Source organism: Podarcis pityusensis, assembly GCF_964106645.2.
Source record: "Podarcis pityusensis genome assembly, chromosome: 6".
In the NCBI taxonomy this organism is placed as follows: Eukaryota; Metazoa; Chordata; class Lepidosauria; order Squamata; family Lacertidae; genus Podarcis; species Podarcis pityusensis.
Window position 1 is genome coordinate 32448541 of NC_138030.1, and position 19797 is coordinate 32468337.

Genomic DNA, 19797 nt, shown 5'->3' on the forward strand with positions numbered 1-19797 from the left:
CCTGCCCCATTGTGTGAAGATCATCATACGCGCATTCGATCCTTTCAGGCATTTGGTCCTTTCAGTGATGAATCCAGAGCTTCTTTAAAAATAAAGCAGCTGGATTTTTTGCTTAGAATTGAGGAGTGCTTTTCTAGCAGGTCACCTCTGAGTCTTTCACCTTTTTAATATAAAGCTCTGGCTGCTTCAACAGCCTCTGCGGAGGATTCTCAAAGCTTCTGATGACACACTATGACAAAGCTAGCTTCAATTTTAAGCATCAGCATTACTGGGAGAACAGCACCTTCTTTGTTTTAGGCCAGTATGCACTCCCACTGAGCTCTGCCTTTCTCTGCACACTGATCACACAATTGCCCATTCCCTCCTGTGCAGAAGATCTTTAAAAACAAACTGGATCATTGTCACCAGCATCCTAGTCCTTCAATTCAGAGGGCGGGGTTCTTAGCTGTGGGAGGGAGCTGTTGCCAGGATGATCCCAGTAGACCCAGCCTGCAGTGTTTTCAGTTAGGCTCAATAAGGGGGGAGTTGTTACCTGACACCCCCACAGCAAGGCAGGCTGTAAAAACACTAGAAAGCATGTAGTCTGGAAGTTAGGTACATGGGAATGTGACTCAGAACCTTGCACCTGTCCACCTAGCACAGTGTCATTTACAATGACAGTTGTCTTTTCCAGCCCTACCAGGAATTGAGCCCATGACCTTCTGTGTGCAAGGCAGATGCTCTACCACTCAGCTGCAACCTTCCTCTGTAGTTGAGAGGGGATGAAGCAGCAGAACCCCTGAATATAATGAAAGAGTTTGCACTGGCTACCAGTTTGTTTCTGGGCTCAGTTTTGTTGTTAAAACCTTAAACAACTTGGGACCAGGGCAGGGACTGGGACCTTGTGTCCCTCCAAGTGTTGTTGGACTATAACTCCCCTGATCTGAAGAGTCACATGTTCCCCATTCCTGGACTAGGATACTTGAAGGGTGGTCTTTTCAATTAATTTTTTTTCTAAAGAGTGGCTTTTCTCTGCAGGAATGTGCCTGACAGAAAACTTAACTGAAGGTCCATTTCTAGGTACCTCTGCCTCCTGAGGCCTTCTCAGCGATGGTGAAATAATGGAGTTTTCTTTCTCTAAACGCATACACCATGTTGACCTCAGTGTGATCTTTCAGTTGCCATGTGAAGTCTGTCCTGTTCATTCTGACTTGAGCTGATGGATGGGGTAAATTGCACAATTATGATGGGTCTAAGAACGACTTTTGTAAGTGAGGCATGACTCAGAAGCCAGCTGGTGAATAACATTCCTTTCCCTCTCACTTCCAATTTCCAAATATATTGGTTTCAGCTCATCCCTTTCCATGGATTGTCATTGTTGCACGAGGAAATGAGCAAGGAGACCAGACCATTTTCTGTTTGTAGGATTTGCCTGTGCTCCTTCCCCGCCTCCCTTAGGCATCTCATGAACATGGAATTTGTGAGAGTCATGATCTTGTGAAATCCAGAACCAGAGTTAATGTACATATGACCAGCAGCTTGATTGTACTGCAGTAATTGGGGGGGGGGGAGTTCAGGCTTATAAATCCTGAACTCAGTTTGGTCCCTGGGGTGCTGCCTTGAAGAGTGATGAGTCTGTGGGTTGTTAACTTGGCTATTAAAGTTGCTGCCCAAGCTCTGGTTCAATTGGAAGATTGTTTTCCTCCCAAAGTACCTTTCTCTGTTGATCATACCCATGTTTGTAGAAAAAGTTTTGTGTCAGTTGTGTAACAGCAACTCCCTCTTGGTTATTCATTCTTCCTGGTGTGAGCAGACTAGAGAGGGAGGTGACTGCTTTGCACACATGGCTCACGTTCAGTGACTCTAGTCCAAGCCAGATCCTCATCTGGTTACACCAGGGAAATTGCATCAGTACTCATGGCATTACTCCAGCCTGTTAGTTGCTTTATCCAAGAGTTGGATCAGAGCGGGACTTGATCCCCTGCCAAGGTTTGGGCTCTTGGCCTGAATGTGAAGCTAATATTAATGTGCTGGGGGCTGAAAGGCAGAGGAGAGTTTTGACACATCATTTCTCCTCTGCATGTGTGTGGCTTTCATAAATGCTATTTGTTTGCTCCTAACCTCAGAGAGGTGTTTTTCTCCCCCTAAAAGCCAGGCAGAAATCCTGGAAAAGCTGGAAGACTTGCTTGGGATTAGGGTCACTCCGAAGACTGTTTCTCAATGCCTGAGTGCCTCTTCTGCCCTCTTCTTAAAAGGTGATGGTGGAAGGAGTTAACAGGAGAGAGCCAGCCATTCCTACTCTTTTGCACCAAAAAGATGTAGGCCAAACAGATTTTTAAATGCAAGTCTCTGTGAGCCAGCACTATGAGAGTGTTGGGTTTGATGGCATGAGAACCGAGTTTAAAGCTCACTCAGTCATGAAACTTCCTGGGTGGCCTTGGCGAAAGCACTCCCACCCTAACATGCCCCACAGGGGAGAAGACTGCGATATACTGTAACCCAAGTGGAGGCAATGTGCAGATCTAGATCTACAGGTATAAGAAGAACCCTGCTGGATCAGACAAATACCTGGGTTGTTTGTAATAGATTAGCAAGGACTTCTGACTCGCAATTGTTTTACAAAGCAGCAACTACATGATCCCCTCTCCCTACCCTAAGTTATATTGCAGAAATGAAGGAAGCTTGGATTTGGGTGCCGAAGGACTGGGAGCTCCATTCAGTTCTGGAAATGAAAACCACTGGCTGGCTTCAGAATTCCTTAACATTAAGTCTATGTCTTTTGTACAAGTTTCCTATTAGTGGATATCTTGAGGTTCTAGGGGGAAAAGATACAGCAAGCCAAGTCCACCTAACTCTGCACTACAACCCACCCACCCACACTCAGTTTTTTTGTTTTTTTAAAGGGCTTGTTCTTCCAATCCTGGAATCAGTCCTTCCTATTTTTGAGCTATATTTTCACACATCTTATCACCACTGGTTTGCCTTCATGCTTCCTCTCTGTGAGATAATATGATCTTAAATGAGAAGAACATGATCTAAAATTAGAACAGAGAAGTTTCCTTATCACTGTTTGCATACAACTAATTCAGGTTCATCCACCACTTTAACATTTTGATAGCAAGATAAGTATAACACAAATGGACAACTTCAGTCAGGAGGGTTACAGGATTTTTTTTTAATTAACTGACTTTGTCAGCTGAAACAAATCCTTTGTGTGGCCAGCCTTTAATGTAGTGGATGTACACATTGTGTTAGTGTATATGGAATGCTGTAAGCACATTTCATGGCTGAGCTTCTGCTTAGACACTCCATCAGTATCTGATCCTTTCCCCAGATCCTTTCAGTTCTGGATTAGCTTCCTAATCCCCTTTCCCCTCCTTGAACTGGGTTCTATGAATGTTTTAGAGTTTTCACCTAGCCTTCAAGAAACCATCCCCTAGACCCTGGGCATTTAAAAAAATTAATTATAATTATTTTATTTTATTTTATTTTTTGTTTTGGCACATTCCTTCCATGGACTTTCCTTCTGGGCCTGCCATGCTCCATCTTGGACTTTTATCCCTCTCCTTGCACTCCTAAGTCCTGGATGCTCTGTTGCATTCGCTGGTCTGTGACAGGATACAAAAGCTCCGAACTCCATTCACAGAATTAGCGGTTGCTGTGGTAATGGCAGCTGAATCTCATTCTAAGGTTTGCAGTCCCCTTGGGAAAGGGATTAGAAGCAGCACAAGCTCCTTGGCATCTGTCCATCTGGCAAGGCCTGAAGCCGGACCAGCTCCTAATAATTGGCAGAGTAGCTAAGTGGGCCAGAGAAGCACAACACATTTGTCAGCTGCAGAGAGAAAGAGAGAGAGGAAGAGAGGAAGGTTATTGCTGACTTAGCAGCCCTAAGCCTTTTCTGAGCACAGCCACAGAAGACAGCACAGAAACCACTTCCTTCTGACGTTTGTTTAATTGTATTTAGATTGACAAATTGCTGTATTCTGGGGATTCAGGGTAGATAATATCACAGGCATAGATGACTGAGGGTATTTGGTGATAGTGCTGTTGAACTTGGAAGGCACCTTATTTCCTTCTACAATGTCACAAAATTATTTCATGGGGTCAGTCCTTCGCTCTGTACTGAGCCACTGCTCAGTAAAGATAACAGACATTCCCTCCGTTGATATTTAGGCTATGCACACACCATACATTTAGAGCATACCCTTCCCACCCTGAATCATGGGAACTGTAGCTTACCCTTCACAGAGTTAGTTTCCGGCACCCTTAACAAGCAACAGTTCCCTAGGATTATTTGGGAGGAAATGTGCTTTAAAAGTATGATATGCTTGCAGTCTAAGGCACCTTTTCCATTGGCCCAGGGGGTCACCTGTTCCTGCTAGCCAAACATTGCAAAGTGTCTGCAGGGACTCTGTGTTCTTTGGATTTTGCACTTTGCCAATCTGGTGACACAGGTAACACACCAGATAGCAAGCTAGGGGATGAAGGATGAGTGCCTGTCTACAGGCCAGCAGGGTTGTACTTCAAGAATCTAGAGTTAGGATTTGTCCACACCTTTGTCTGCCCCACTGCTTTCCTCCAGGGAAACCTATGGTTTACTGCTGAATCAAACCAAATGGCCATTGGGTTTTCCATGGATTGACATTTGGTCCGATTCAGTGACAAAGATTGTGTTTTCCAGGGGAAAACTGAGGGGGGAAAGCACAGCTACTCGGGCCTGTGCCTAAAAAGCACAGGACAAGTGGAAAAGTGGACATAGCCCTTAGTCACAAAGGGGTGGAGTCGGAGAGAGCCAGAGCTTTAAAAAACTCTCAGCCTTTGTTGGAGCGGGTTGCTTACAAAACTATCAGTGGTCCTGTACTCCAACCTTTTATGCAGGATCCAGCATTGGACAGGAATAGAACAAAATATCTGCCTATTACTTTGAACCCCCCAAACTGCTTGCTGTACCCTGGACCAGTGGCGTGCTATCAGTGGACTAGAGGGACTAGGCTAGTCTAGTCCCCTAAATGTTCCTAGTAAATCAGAGTGTTAAAGTATTAAAATCTGGTGCCTCCTTCCCAAAGCCTGGGAAGCTTCTGCCCAGCTTAGGGTGGGAGGTGTGATGCTCAGCACATGATGTCAGGACGCCATGTGTATGACGCCCCCCCCCATTGCCCTCACAGTATCATTCATTAGACAAATGGAATACAAATCCTATCTCTAGGGCAATGTTAGCTTTTGAAAATAGAACTCTTTTCTTGGAAAGTGCTTCCACATCAAGACAGTGCTTCTCCCTAGTCTGAGGTAAAACTGTTGAATATCTCCTCATTATAAATAACCTTCAATCAGTACAGTTAACCTGCATTACAAATAACTGTTAACTAAGATAAGCTGCTGTCACAGCAGGTTATCATTGCTTGGTGAGGCCCGCTACAAAACAAATCTCCTATTTTCTGTTTTGTTAATATGATTCATTATAAAAGATGCCCCCTCTGGTTTGTATCCAGTATCATTCACATAAGGACCGACTCGTCATTACATTATTATTAGGCAGAAGTTTAAAATGCCCCCAAGGTGTTTAGCAAATTTCCAGTTTCAGCAAAACAATAAACTTAATTTAAATGGTTGATTTGGGTATGCATGTTTGCTATGAAACGCCCTCAAGCTCTGCCTCTTCACAGGCTAGCTCTGGTTCATTTATCGCGAACTGTTTTCTGACAATGTGGGCCATGCAATTAGTGGATTGACATTTTTCCAGCAGGTGAGCCAAGCCCAGGCTTGCTGTGCAAGAGTCCCTATTAGTGCTGTGTCACACCTTTTCTAAGAGAGTGAAAGCTAGTTCATGGAGCCTACCAGGACGCAGGCTTGACCTAGATAATTGGCTCCATCCTTTGCTCTCACTCGGTCCCCTTCCAATTAGCTTTTTAAAAAGGAAGTGATTTCAGAGTGCTAATGAAAATAAATTGATCGCAGCTGTCCCACAAACCACAGGGTGGAGGAGATGACAGGGTGACAGGACCATGCCAGCTCCAGCTGAGGATGCTGGAGGAGAGATGCCATGAGAAACTGACCTCTCAAGGTATGATCAAACTTCATTGAGGTCGGAGGGTTATCACATTGACTGAGTCTGGTCAGAATGGAGCTACCTGGCTAACTTTCTGGAGAGCAAGAACAGCAGGCCAGGAGAACCAGTGAAGGTGGAAGCAGCTTGGCTGGATCTCTGAGTGAACTTGAAGTGACTTCAAAACTCAAATAAGGCATGCTGTTCTTTCCTTCCCCTTCTGAGGCAACCAGGGAGCTAAAGAGGGATGAAATAACTGGGTTGTGCAACAAGGAGATGGCTTCACAATTTCACTCTGCCTTTAGTCCTGAATCCAGCAGGGTGTGAAAGTAAGGGAAATATTTCTTACTTATATACACCAGACTGAGGGTGGCAGGTGCTGGTGAGAGAGCCCTCTGGTCCTATTTTCATCCTACTTCTAAATAACATCCTACTATTGAATAACCCCATTATTCAGGGACGTCTTTATGGGATTAGTTTCCTTTAGATAGGGAGGACAGGAGATGTTTATAGTGGTTTCCTCATAATATATGCATTGATACATATATAAGGTGGAGAGATATTGAAGGGATGCAGAAGCAAGCACCCTGGGAAAACTCATGAAGTTAGTTCTATTCCTCCCTGCCCTCCTTCCTTCAATGCTAAGCAGCTCATTAAGAGCTCTCCTTGCACATACTCTGCTATAGTCACCCAAGGTGAAGCATTTTTAGATGCCTCTTGGGGATGCGATGTGACTCATATCCCAGGTGCTTGGAGCATCCAACTGCCCTCCGCTGCTCATTGTCCCCCATCAATGGCCAGGCCACACTAAAGCCTGCTGTGAATCATAGAAAAGCATAGCTCAGAACAATGTAAAGTTAGTGAGGCAGCTTGCGGAAATCCATCTTTCTTATTATTACTCTGTTGAATGCAGTCCAGCTTCATAGCATATCAGATCATGTAAAAATAGCCATTTATTTTGTTTCTTTCAATATGCTAAGATAGCAGAAACTGCTTCTTTTCCTGCTTATGCTTCAGTGCCCCAGAGAATGGGCATGGATGAAAATAGTTCCTTCTCCCTGCCCAGCTCTGTTGATCCAGATGGGATGCTGAACTGTCCAAATGATAGGATTTCAACAGAGTGGCTGCCTTGGAATGATAAACAGCAATATTTCAAGGGACATCTTTCTTGCCCAAGGAGGAGTTCTGTGTGGCTCAGAAGCTTGCTATATCCATCCAATACCACTGAGCTAATAAAGAGCTATAACTGGAGCCAGTTGGGATCCCTGCTGGATTACCCAATAGGCAAGCTAAGCATATGCTTAGGGCACCAGCAAAACAGGGGCACCAGACAAAGGAAAAAAAGTATTTGGAAAGAATTTGACATTAGGCATCATGGGAGGAAACCAGGTGTTTCTTAGACTTCCTTACATGCCACTACACACTCTGCCCCCATTTTTCTGTTCTTAAAAAAAAATCTTATCCACCCTAAACCAGGAGGCATTCTACTAATAGAGATCAACATAATGGGAGAAAATCAGATTCCACTCATGTGTTGTAATACATCTATGCTTTTTTGTTGTTTAAAATGATGTTATGGTTTAATATTGTTTTTATTTTGAATTGCATATGGAGGGCAGCAAAACCTTTTCAGTGCTTAGGGCCTCTTAAAGTCTGAACCCGGCTCTCCATCAAAGCTGCTGTGGGACGATTCTGGCCCCCAAAGGCCACCATGGCACTTACTGAACCTGGAAGAAGAGAGGCTTTCTCTCCTTGTTTTCCAAGACCAGGTGACCCCAGAGCACCCTCTTCTGCAAATGGGACTGAACCTATAAAAAAAGACCTTGCTATTAACATAGATGATCAGCCCATTGAACATTAAAAGCATAAGAAACTAGGGTTGCCAGCATCTTTCCCTTAGGCAATTTCTTTGCCTTTTAAAGCCCTATTACAGGACGATCCACATTCTTGGTTTTTGCAGCTATTAAAAACAAAGGAGCTTTTCTCAGCAAAGACCTGCCAATCTTAGAAGAAGAGGCTCCTAATTCCTGGGTGGGTGCCTGCTTTAAATGCTAGGGGCGCTGAATGATCAAAAGGTAGAGAGTTGGCACATGATTGTAGATAACAAATAGCCCAGAGGCTTACCACTGGTTGTCTTTATGGCATTTAATTCTATGCCACCACTTTCTGATGTATCAATTTCAGCAGACCAGTTTTTATAATGGAGCCCAGTATGTCCTCCATATGATAATATTGAGTAGAAAAGCTGGCCAATTGTATCTGTTAAAGCCTGCAAAGTCCATCCTGCTCTGATTCTCTAAAGTCTTCTTTCAAAATTGTTATTTGAAGCTGCATGTGTAAATGTGGTGTAAGGGGGTGGGGGCTTAACATAATTTAGTAAAGGCAGCATCATGCATATTCTCTATTGAAAAGACAAACAGTCAGCAAAACCCTGGAAGTTGGCCCAGAGAACTCACTTCCTCCCTAGGAACAGAGTGTGTTACCTATCCCAGAGGACAATTGCACTCATTTTAATACAGAGGCATGTGCACCTGTGTCTTTGAAAAGCAGTGCTGAAAGTGGCCCTGAAGGACAGCAGATGGTGCCTGCAGATTGCAAAATAGGACATGCTCCATGTATACTGTGAGCCCAGGTTTCTCCAAGTTCATTGGGATTCACTAGCTCATGGACCAGATCCAATGCATTATCCTGTGCTGCTTGGATTCATGTTATTAGATTTCATGCTAGTGGGACCAAAATGAGGGAGCCTCAGGGAAAGCTTTCACAGATACAGTTTCAGTTTTGCTCAGTGAGTTTCACATATTTATTTCTTGGCTCACAGTCACGGGTTCTTTATAAATTTGCAGACAGTACTTGGCTATTGTGTTTCATTGGGTAGACATTCAGATTAATAGCTGCTGCTATTTGAAAAATGCAAGTTAATTTTCACTTGAAATTTATTTAAACTTGACAGTTTAAAATTTCAGATTTATGCATTGCCAAAAGTGTGTAAGTTGTGTTTTCCTTTAGGCAGTTAGTCACTTTGTTGCTTAATTATCCCATAGTAATATTAGCATATGTTGGACCACCAAATGATGATGTAGGAAACATGTATCATGTTTGGACTGGCCAAGAATGACTTCTGAGAGCCAGTGTGGTGTAGTGGTTAAGAGCGGTAGCCTCATAATCTGGTAAACCGGGTTCGCGTCTCCGCTCCTCCACATGCAGCTGCTGGGTGACCTTGGGCCAGTCACACTTCTCTGAAGTCTCTCAGCCCCACTCACCTCACAGAGTGTTTGTTGTGGGGGAGGAAGGGAAAGGAGAATGTTTCCACTTTGAGACTCCTTCGGGTAGTGATAAAGCGGGATATCAAATCCAAACTCTTCAAATCCAAACTCTTTGTCTGGGCAGTTGAAGGGAGAGTGAGAGAGATGGAAATGCTCATTGCCCTCTTAGTTTTGGCAAGTACAGTGGTACCTCGGGTTACATACGCTTCAGGTTACAGACTCCGCTAACGCAGAAATATTACCTCGGGTTAAGAACTTTGCTTCAGGATGAGAACAGAAATCGTGCTCCAACGGCGCAGTAGCAGCAGGAGGCCCCATTAGCTAAAGTGGTGTTTCAGGTTAAGAACAGTTTCAGGTTAAGAACGGACCTCCAGAACGAATTAAGTACTTAACCCGAGGTACCACTGTACAGGGGCTGGGGAACTGACCCGCCTAGACTTCTAGCTGTGCAGCCTATTGTAAGGTACTTGTTCATCATGCAAGATATCAGCCTTTTTTCATGGGGAGTTGTTCAACTCCCCCAATAATTTTGGTTGCCCCTTTGGGTCCCTTTTCCAGCTCTACAATGTCCTTTTTGAAATGTTTTCCAAGTGCAGTAGCACCACAGATTTATACAAAGGAATTAAGATACTGACCATTTTATTTTCAATTCCATATGGGATTCTTCTTTTTCACATCTGCCACACACTGGGACAATATTTTAATTGAGTTATCCTGCATGAGAGCAAGATCTCTTTCTTGGTCGGCCACTGCCAACAGAACACACAAAGTTAGGATTTTTTTGCCCCAGTATGAATCACCCTACACTTACAGTACTTACACTGAACCACATCTGCCCTTTTAATTCCCTTTCACTCAGTAAAAACAAAACAAAAAAACCTTTTGCAATCCCTCCTTGTTTCTACCACCCTTTGTACAAATTTGGTGCCATTGGCCAAGGAGCAAATAATACAAAGAGCTGCATTGGTAAGATTGAGAAACAGCGATAGGGAAGATGGACTGGTTAGTGGAAAGCAGCAGCAATGATGTTTATGCAGTATTCAGTTTTTCAGCTTTTTCCTGGCAAACATACAGGAGCAAAGGAAGTAGCCTTATAGTGAGTCAGACCAACAATCCTTGCTCAGCATGATTGTCTACTGACTGGCAATAACTCTTCAAGGTTATGGACAGTTCACACTTTATGTGTTTGCTGGAGGGAGTGCTGATTTAACACCGGTGTACACCCAGCACTCATTTTTGCTGTGTAAAGAGTGGAGATGCCCTTAGAAATGTTTGCCATCCTGAGACATTCATTTCATCACTTTGATTTTAGTATTGCAGATCATGCAAGGAACAATCAGGCATTCAAAACCTGGAAATCTACAGAGCTTAGAAGATCTGGCTATCCTCTTCATATTAGTAGGTGCTTTGCCTGCAAATCCGTTAGGTGGCTTGATAAACCTCAGCCGCAGTTGGGCTGTAGCCTTGAAGTTACCCCACAGGAGCTGTCCTTTCAGCACCACAGATGAAGGTGATCGTGGAGTCAGGGCTATTGAAAAGGAAAAGCTCGCTGTTTGAGTTTAGCTTCCCCATCGCAGAGCCTGTATTACATGTTTGCACGCACTTGCATGCTATCCATCTGTTTCTTTCACCAGCTGGGAAGAAGAGAGAAGGGCTGCTGTTACTGTTGTTTGTGAACCCTTAGAAAATGCTGAGATACTTATTGCAGGCAACACATGCATCCACAGGCTCTCACTTTTCAGAATCCTTTCCCTTCTATCATTTAGCAGCTGGATGTCACTTTTGAAATATTCAAAACACCTACACTTTAGTGGCCTGTGTGTTCCTCAATTTCAGCCTCATTTCATGCTTTTTTCCTGCAGTCAAAACAAAGCAGCTCTTAACCATTTGCGTCCCAAAGACACATCGTACTGCCTGGATAGTTTCTGAATATGACAATTTATTGAAAGGCTTTTCCATGTAAAAATGGCTGGTGTGAACCTAACTGCTTTAAGATACTGGTGGAAATGTACCTTCTGTTTCTGCATCACCCCTGCTATGTGTTCTTTTTTTTAATGACCACTTTATATATGTGATTATTTTCAGTATTTGTAAACTGCAGTACAGAACACTCAGCAATACAAGGAGCTGGAGGCAACACATTTAAAATAAGCCAGCAAACTAAATTAGCCATCACCTCCTTTCACAATGCATTATATAAATAGTTGTGCTATAAAAAGTACTTAAGTATGCCCCATGCCAGTTCCTTTTCAGTAGATCGATGGGGGAAAGTGCTTAACAAGCTTAAGCTTGCTGTTTCTTTGGAGAGAATGTTGTCCAGTGTCATGTGTTATTAGCATCCAGGTGGCTCTGGGGATTCATTTTCCACTTGCTGTTGTGAGAGTTGCCTGTTTAAATGTTGGGGGACAGGGCAGAAAGGCAAGGACAAAGCAACACAAGAGCTGCTGGTGTCCTGCAGTTTTGTGGGGAAACAGAGAAGTGAAGATTATAGCATAGAACATAGAACTCAGCTTCCTGAGTATCTCGGCTTTCTTTGTTTCTATTTTCTTTCATACAGGTTACTAGTCCTTATGGTTACAAAAGTATACATGAGCAAAGCCTGCTAAAAGCTGCCTTGCATTGGAAGATGTTTGCTTAAACCTGCCTTTACTGGGAAACAGATTAGGAGTAGCTGAAAGTTTGTGGCACTTTTAAAGTTGATTTTCAGGGTTGGTTGTTGTAAGGAAAAAATGGGGTTCAGGGGCGCCCTCTATGCTGCCCCGAAATCCTCAGGGAAGGGTGGAATATATGTGTGGCAGATAAATAGTAATATATGCCAGTTGCTGGAAATCCCAAACGGTGCCCCCTCCCAATTGTTAATCAAGTTTTTGTTGTTGCTGTTTTAAAAGCATATGATATACTAGCAGCCTTTTATCTGGCATTTCTTGGTAATTCTAAGAAGCCAAGATGCAGTTGTGAAATCAGTGGTTAACATCAGTGAAGTTTGAAAGGCTTTCTGCCGTTTTGATTCAAAATGTTGTTCAATTGTATCTAAACATAGATGAAACATGCTCCTTCATCTCAGGAACCACCATACAACATTGAAAAGAGCTGTCAAAATATACAGCAAACAGATTCCTTGGCTTCTTTAAAAAAAATCCTGTGAAATAAAGTTGTGTGCCTCTATCAGCTGCAAAAAAGGGAAATCCACCTACTGGATTTCTACTTGTGGGGAAGGACATTCAACATGATCTGTAACTAAAACCCTGCTCTTGAGTCACTGAACATTTTCAATTTCTGCAGTGCCTTGCGAGAGAGAATTGCAAGGTGGGGTCCAGTTTTCTAAAACCTCTTGTTTGGTTCTGAAATGAGGCAGAAATGCTGTGGATGAAATTGGACCAGTTTCCTGAGTGGTCCCTGAGAAGAGGCAGCAAGCATGTAGTTGTTAACGAGCTCCTTTGAGGCCCTTCATCCTAGGCTGTGTTTCTTTCTGCCTCATCGACTCTCCATCATTTCCCAAATCTCAGCTAAAATCTCTGTCTCTCTCTTGTTCTCGTTCCCGGCCCTTGCATTCCTAATATCTCTCCTACTGCTATGATTTATTATTTTGTCCTTTTGCTGGAAAATCCGCACTCTGTAAGGTGGCAGAAACTTTGTTTGATATAGAAAACAGTGAAATGTAAATACGAATATTAGCTCGTTGACTCTTGTGCTCATATCAGCTCCAAGCTATGCTTAATATAAATCTCCCACTATGCAGGGATAGGCAACCTATGCCTCCCTCCCCTGCAGCCATTGTTGGACTCTGGCTCCCATCAGCATCAGCCAGCATGGCCATTGGTCAAGGATAATGGAGGTTCAAGTCCAGCAATGTCTGGAGGACCACAGGTTGGTCACCACTGTCCATGGGCAGCTGCCCCCCCAAATCAAGTAAATAAAAAAAAATGCTTGCCCCTTCCAACATAAATCCTGGCTATGCTCCTGCCACTCTCAAAGACTCATAAGATCTTTATTGCTGAACGCTCATAGAGGAACTCCTATTATAGGCTCCTCTCTGTGATCACGCACCCTGGAATTGTCCTGCTTATTTTTTTAAGGGTGCTGAAAAGTAAATAAGGGGTTCATTCCCAATTCTTAGAAACTCAAGCTGCAGAAACTGCCATTTATGGAGCAGAAGGTTCCTGGGGTAACAGGTCAGACTGACCAAATGAAAATGGATTCAGCAGCAAATCTAGGATAATTCAAGCTTCTAAATTCTGTGTACACAAGTTTACAAATGTGTGGAAGAAGGATAGTCTGGTGTGGTGTGTTAGCCCTTTCTAAGCTAGTAGCTGCTGGGAAAATTACAGCCATAATTGTGTGGTCCACACTAGCATACATGCGCCCTGTCTCATGCCAGCAGAATGTCGCAAAAGACACTTTCCCTTCACTTGCCTTCTCCCTCCTTCCAACATTTTCCCTGGCTCACTCTGGGAATGTTGGCTGAAGATGTGGTCCCTGCTGCTTGCCAGTGTGGGAACACTCCTGTTTGTTTAGATTTAGCCACTCTTTTAGAGACAGTCACACACAGAGAGACAAAATGCTTCCCAACGTATGAAGGGCAGCCAGTGCCTTCAAATAAAAAGCCATGTTCATCTAGAATCATAGAATCATAGAGTTGGAATAGACCACAAGGGCCATCGAGTCCAACCCCCTGCCAAGCAGGAAACACCATAAGAGCACTCCTGACATATGGTTGTCAAGCCTCTGCTTAAAGACCTCCAAAGAAGGAGACTCCACCACACTCCTTGGCAGCAAATTCCACTGTCGAACAGCTCTTACTGTCAGGAAGTTCTTCCTAATGTTTAGGTGGAATCTTCTTTCTTGTAGTTTGGATCCATTGCTCCGTGTCCGCTTCTCTGGAGCAGCAGAAAACAACCTTTCTCCCTCCTCTATGTGACATCCTTTTATATATTTGAACATGGCTATCATATCACCCCTTAACCTCCTCTTCTCCAGGCTAAACATGCCCAGCTCCCTTAGCCGTTCCTCCTAAGGCATCGTTTCCAGGCCTTTGACCATTTTGGTTGCCCTCCTCTGGACACGTTCCAGTTTGTCAGTGTCCTTCTTGAACTGTGGTGCCCAGAACTGGACACAGTACTCCAGGTGAGGTCTGACCAGAGCAGAATACAGTGGCACTATTACTTCCCTTGATCTAGATGCTATACTGGCGAGAGCCAGTGTGGTGTAGTGGTTGAGAGTGGTGGACTCGTAATCTGGGGAACCGGGTTTGATTCCCTGCTCCTCCACATGCAGCTGCTGGGTGACCTTGGGCCAGTCACACTTCTTTGAAGTCTCTCAGCCCCACTCACCTCACAGAGTGTTTGTTGTGGGGGAGGAAGGGAAAGGAGAATGTTAGCCGCTTTGAGACTCCTTAAAGGGAGTGAAAGGCGGGATATCAAATCCAAACTCTTCTTCTTCTTCTTCTATACTCCTATTGATGCAGCCCAGGCCAGGTGTCACCCATCTTGTATTTGTGCCTCTCATTTTTTTTGCCCAAGTGCAATACTTTACATTTCTCCCTGTTAAAATTCATCTTGTTTGTTTTGGCCCAGTTCTCTAATCTGTCAAGGTCGTTTTGAAGTGTGATCCTGTCCTCTGGGGTGTTAGCCACCCCTCCCAGTTTGGTGTCATCTGCAAATTTGATCAGGATGCCCTTGAGTCCATCATCCAAGTCATTGATAAAGATGTTGAATAAGACCGGGCCCAAGACAGAACCCTGTGGCACCCCACTAGTCACTCTTCTCCAGGATGAAGAGGAACCATTGATGAGCACCCTTTGGGTTCGGTCAGTCAGCCAGTTACAAATCCACTGAGTGGTAGCATAGTCAAGACCGCATTTTACCAGCTTCTTTACAAGAATATCATGGGGCACCTTGTCAAATGCCTTGCTGAAATCAAGGTAGGCTACATCCACTGCGTTCCCTTCATCTACCAGGCTTGTAATTCTGTCAAAAAATGAGATCAGGTTAGTCTGACATGACTTATTTTTCAGAAATCCATGCTGACTATTGGTGATCACAGCATTCCTTTCTAGGTGCTCACAGACTGTTTGCTTAATGATCTGCTCCAGAATCTTCCCTGGTATTGATGTCAGACTGACTGGGCGGTAATTATTTGGGTCCTCTCTTTTCCCCTTTTTGAAAATAGGGACAACATTTGCCCTCCTCCAGTCTGCTGGGACTTCGCCTGTTCTCCAGGAATTCTCAAAAGAGAATTCTAAGAAGAGCCCCGCTGGGTCATATGAGAGGCCCATCTGGTCCAGCATTCTATTCTCACAATGACCAACCAGATGTCCACAAGAAGGACATAAGAGCAATAATCATCTCCTGTTCATGTTCTCCAAAGAGTGAGAGCCAGCCAGTGAGTTTTGTCTTAATAAGGAGTGAACACCTGAGAAAGGCAAGTTAGTCAGTACGCCATTGTGGAAATGCATTGTCTGCACCAAGTCTGGCCTCCCTTCACGTCAGTGCTGGCCCATCCATGAGGCAGACTGATGCACCTGCCTCAGGTGGCAAAATCCAAGGGGCACCTCTGTGGGTGCACCCCCCCCCCGAGCCGTGGCTGCAGTGGCTTCCAGGTTCTGGCAAGAGCTCATGAGAGCTCTACAAAATCTTACGAGAGCCTTGTGAGATTGTGCAGAGGCCTTGCACAATCTTGTGCTGCTTTTGTGAAATCTTGCCAGAACCTGGAAGCCACAGCTGTGCAACCCTGGCAAGCGAGACTTCGGCAGGAACAGCAGGGGTGTGTTTGTGATGTACACATAGAGCAGCACCTTCCCATTTCACCTAAGGCAACAAAATAGAATGGGCTGCCCCTGCTTCCAGTCACTTCATCTTGGCTGGTTATTATGGTGTGAGAGGTCTCTTCACCCTTGCATGATATTGAAATGAAAAAAATATAGGAAGGATCATGGACTCCTGCCAAGATGATCAAGGTTCATGTTAATGTTCAAGGTGAAATTAGGAATTCTGCTAATGCTGTTTCTGTGGCAATGTTGACATAGATGGAACAGGCTTCTTTCTTCGCATGTTAAATGAAAAGAGAGACGGTTGCTCCAGAACTGCCAGCTGCTGATCAGATGCAAAGTGATGGAAGAGCTTGTATGCTCTACTTTTTTGCAGTGACGAGGATTGTTAGTGAATGGGTGTTCATTGAGGAATGTTTTGAAGGTGGCTTTGAGCTTCATGGGAACCAGGCTCGGAGGAACATTCTTCCTTCAGTAAAAAATGTAATTTGGCTCCTGCTACCCAAGAACAGTTGCCTGCTCCTTGTCCATTGCCATACATGGAGCGCTCACTATTTTACTTTCATACTGGTCGTATTGGATGTCTCTTGGGAGTTTCTCGTGTTTCCCTCCTCTTGGACCAAGGCCAGTCATCCTGGAACACTCTAGTATCCCTTTCTCAGTGGTAGAATTCTCCTGGTATAGGCTCTTGATTCCTTACAAAGAGGTGAGTTCCCAGCCCATGATATTAGAGACCAGGTAACTCCTTGCATGGAAGAAATGCCAAAAACGGATGACCAAGAGGTCAGTGATGGCCCACCCACAGCACCTAGATGAAACCACCTGAGATATGTATTCTTAGGACTCGCGCTATTCTTGTGGCTATCATTTATTTTAAGCTGTTTTTAATATTGTATTTTTAAATTTCTGTGGCCTGCCCTGACATTACGGTGAAGGGCAGGTAATAAATCAAAATTACCATCACCTTCAGGAAGAGAAGCTTTCCTGGCAAGCAGAAATATAATCAATAAGACTGGAGGTTGAGCTAGGTGGGAATTCCTCTTCAGCCAGGCCTATGGCTGATTAACATTCTGTGTCCTTTTCTTTGTGTTTTGGGGGGATTATTTTGTTTTGTTTTGTTCTTGTTCTTGTTTTTATTATGTATTTTGAGTTTTTATGCTGTGAAACACCTCGAGATCTTTGGATGAAGGCAGTGCTTTTTTTCTTCATAAAATCGGGGAAAATAAAGACAGTAAATGGGCAAAAGTACAAAGATTCACAAAATGTTTAGGGGCATGGACACCCTTGTGTTCCCCCAGAAAAAAGCACTGGATGAAGGTATCAAGGCTGGATGAAGTAGGTGGGACTCTGAGGCCAGGGATACAGCTGAGACAGACACCAATTACTATGCCATAGGAGGAGGAGGAGGAGGACTGGGGCATGCATGCACACCTACAGAGCTATGTCTCTTGATGAGCACTGGTTACAAACAACAGCTTAGCCTAGATAAGGTACTTCATTCTTAGAGGTTTGATGATTAAGCGGTATATAGAATTGCAGAATCATAGAACTGTAGAGTTGGATGGGAACACAAGGATAATTTGGTCCAACCCCATGCAATGCAGGAATCTTTTGCCCAGCGTTGGACCCTGAGATTAAAAGTCTAATGCTCTACTGACTGAGCTATTATAAATTGTGCTTAATAATAATAATAATAAATCATTTTAGGAAAATTGATAGAAATTGTGAGAAAAGGACAAATAGTCCATGGTGGTAAAGCCTTGGAAAAGTCAGAGCGGAAAGATGCTTCTAGACTGGTGGCATTCTTTCCTTAGGGACCACAACAGATGTTTCTACAGCTATAGTAATGGAGGAACATGTGGATGTTTACTTTTGTCAATAAAAGCTGCTTTAAACTTAACACACTCTGCCATATTGCATCATAGCCTTCTATTGCTATCCCAAGACCTAACCCAAGAAGGATTTCAATTCCTTCGTTAGCAAAGGGGAAATTGTAGGCCCTGGTCCCTATCGTGATTACACTTGGCGCCACTAATTCAGGAGTCTACGGTAGTTTATATAGGATTATGTTCTGTGCCATGGAACCATTGGGACTGCATCTGAACAGCAGCTTCCCAGTTCAGCACTTTTGCATTTAAATTAGAAGTAGAAGAAATGAGCAAAATGCGGGCACATTTTTGTTTGATTATAGTGCCCGCATGGTCTGTGCTAATCCTATGCCTACCAAAGTCTGTAGGATGAATGGAGAAGGACAGGAAGGGTATAGTGCAGAATGGAGATATCAGTGCTAACAGGACATCTGGGCTGCAAAGGGTGGCTGTGACCTGGATGCACATCTGACCTTCAAAATGACCTTCTGGATGTGTCCTTTTACCTTAGTGGCTCAGCATTAGTAGTGCTCAGGGCTAAAGGGTGATTGCTTCTTCTGCGGGGTACTCCTTGTGGTCTCTCCTGGCATCCGGAATATCTCCTCTCTCTCCCTCTGGGCATCAGCTTGTCCTCTTCACCTAATTAAAATAACTTGAAGGGAGCACTGTGTCTCCTGGCTTCCAGCATAATCAAGTTTGTGCTGTTATTGCTCTTATCTGTAATGATTTGGATCTTGTGTGACAAATAAAGCTTTTCTTTCCATCATTTGGCTACCAGTCAGATGATCGAGAGCAGGAGGGCTTCTGTTAATTTAGCTGAATGTTGGTGCACTGCAACCCCGTGACCTTTGCAGAGAATGCAGCCTGGGTCTCTGAGACTGCTGTGCTTTTTAAAGATTAAATACACTGCCAGTCTGATTCTGCTCTGAGATTACAGTGATTCTATCAACCTGGAGGTCTTTTGTTTGTCTGCATTTTTGCATTCATTGTGCTGTATCCTCTGATGCACTCTGAAAGCCTGACCTATATTTCCCTTCTCGCGTAGTCGGGAGACATTCCAAACTAGGCCCGGCACCATATAACCCAACAGTGTTTGGCATCTGAGTTGGCAGCTTAGTTGTAGCTGGCAGGCTGTGTGTGTGGGAGTCTCTGTTACATCACCAGAAATCCCTTTCTCCTCTCCCTTGCTCTTCCCTCCCCCTTTCATATTTTGCTGTCAGAATCTTCACAGCTCCCCTGGGAAGGAGCTACAGTACTGAACTTCCTGGACACAGTGTCTTGGCAACATTGATCACTGGATGTGTCCAACCCCCCCCCCCCAGCTTTTTGCAGTTCTAATTCTGTGCACTGCATGGACAGTGACTGCAGTCGAGCTCACCTAGGCAGGGATGCTTTGGCTCCCAGGTGGGAGAGAGCTGGTGGATGGAAGTCCAGTATAATTAAGCAGTCACTATTAGGGACTGAGAACAATCAAGAGATCTCATCTGGCTGGAGCTGCCTTCAGGTGGAACCTTAAATACAGCAAACAGAAGGAATTGCTTTGTTGGCCAGGCAAGGCTAGAAGACTATTCAAGTTTTGCCAGTATTGTAATGGAAGATTTTGAAGTGAAAACTGGATGGTGTGGATGAAGCATGGCAAAAAAATTGTCAAAAGCATTTTAGAAGGCCAATAAGAGCCAGTATGAATTTTCTTTGAAATAGAGAAAGGCTTGGATGAATTTAATACATTGTTCAAAACAAAAGCAAAGCAAAGCATGCTGTCAAAATTCTGATCTCATTGGGGGCTCTTGTCTATAAAGGAGAAAACTGTGTGTATCCATCAGGGAAATACGTGTCTTCCTCTAAAGAAGGAATGAGGAAGAAGAAGAAGAAGAA

The 19797-nt window shown here is 44.0% G+C and overlaps 1 protein-coding gene across 8 annotated transcripts in view; it reads left to right on the plus strand.

The window, feature by feature from the left end:
* The window catches only part of NAV1 (neuron navigator 1), a 278232-nt gene that overhangs the window by 39692 nt on the left and 218743 nt on the right, over window positions 1-19797 (plus strand). The window lies entirely within an intron of this gene.